This window comes from Lolium rigidum, chromosome 3 (assembly GCF_022539505.1).
Source record: "Lolium rigidum isolate FL_2022 chromosome 3, APGP_CSIRO_Lrig_0.1, whole genome shotgun sequence".
In the NCBI taxonomy this organism is placed as follows: domain Eukaryota; kingdom Viridiplantae; phylum Streptophyta; class Magnoliopsida; order Poales; family Poaceae; genus Lolium; species Lolium rigidum.
In genome coordinates, this window is record NC_061510.1 from 272,038,736 (window position 1) to 272,040,616 (window position 1,881).

Here is a 1,881-nt window from a genome sequence, read left to right on the forward strand (position 1 = left end):
GGGAGGAAAGGTAAAAAGGCACTCATACTCCGGTTCCGTGTAACAGTACTTTTCTCGGCGCCATTGTGTTTGTGCTCGAAGCTATTTCCTTTAGATCCTGCAATTGCATCTTTTTGTTTCTTGTTTACACTAGTTTGGCATAATGGACAACAATGAGCTTCTTATTCTATTTCCTGATTTAAAACATGGATTGTTTGATGATAAAATTAAAAAACCTATGGAATCTTATTTGCATGCTGGTAGTAATATTAGTATGAACGCTTTGAACACCATTGTTGATAATAATGTAGAAAGTTCTAAGCTTGGGGAAGCTGGTTTTCATGATCTTTTTAGTCCCCCAAGCATTGAGGAGAAAATTTACTTTGATGATACTTTGCCTCCTATTTATGATGATTATAATGATAGTGGTCTTTTGGTGCCACCTACTATGGAGAGTAAATTTTGTTGTGATTATACTATGCCTCCTACACTTGATGAGAATAATAATGATAGCTACTTTGTTGAATTTGCTCCCACTACAACTAATAAAATTGATTATGCCTATGTGGAGAGTAATAATTTTATGCATGAGACTCATGATAAGAATGCTTTATGTGATAGCTACTGAAAGTTATTATGAGAGAGGAAAATATGGTTGTAGAAATTTTCATGTTACTAAAACGCCTCTCTATGTGCTGAAATTTTTGAAGCTACACTTGTTTTATCTTCCTATGCTTGTTACTTTGCTCTTCATGAACTTGTTTATTTACAAGATTCCTATGCATAGGAAGCATGTTAGACTTAAATGTGTTTTGAATTTACCTCTTGATGCTCTCTTTTGCTTCACATACTATCTCTTGCGAGTGCATCATTAAAACTGCTGAGCCCATCTTAATGGCTATAAAGAAAGAACTTCTTGGGAGATAACCCATGTGTTATTTTGCTACAGTACTTTGTTTTATATTTGTGTCTTGGAAGTTGTTTACTACTGTAGCAACCTCTCCTTATCTTAGTTTTATGTTTTGTGGTGCCAAGTAAAGTCTTTGATAGTAAAGTGAATACTAGATTTGGATTATCGCGCAGTAAACAGCATTTCTTTGCTGTCACGAATCTGGGTCTAATTCTCTGTAGGTAACTCAGAAAATTAAGACAATTTACGTGAGTGATCCTCAGATATGTACGCAACTTTCATTCAATTTGGGTATTTTTATTTGAGCAAGTCTGGTGGCCTAATAAAATCCATCTTTACGGACTGTTCTGTTTTGACAGATTCTGCCTTTTATTTCGCATTGCCTCTTTTGCTATGTTGGATGAATTTCTTTGATCCATTAATGTCCAGTAGCTTTATGCAATGTCCAGAAGTGTTAAGAATGATTGTGTCACCTCTGAACATGTGAATTTTTATTGTGCACTAACCCTCTAATGAGTTGTTTCGAGTTTGGTGTGGAGGAAGTTTTCAAGGATCAAGAGAGGAGTATGATGCAATATGATCAAGGAGAGTGAAAGCTCTAAGCTTGGGGATGCCCCGGTGGTTCACCCCTGCATATTCTAAGAAGACTCAAGCTGTCTAAGCTTGGGGATGCCCAAGGCATCCCCTTCTTTATCGACAACATTATCAGGTTCCTCCCCTGAAACTATATTTTTATTCCGTCACATCTTATGCACTTTGCTTGGAGCGTCGGTTTGTTTTTGTTTTTGTTTGTGTTTGAATAAATTGGATTACATCATGCTTGTGTGGGAGAGAGACACGCTCCGCTGTAGCATATGGACAAGTATGTCCTTAGGCTCTACTCATAGTATTCATGGCGAAGTTTCTTCTTCGTTAAATTGTTATATGGTTGGAATTGGAAAATGCTACATGTAGTAACTCTAAAATGTCTTGGATAATTTGATACTTGGCAA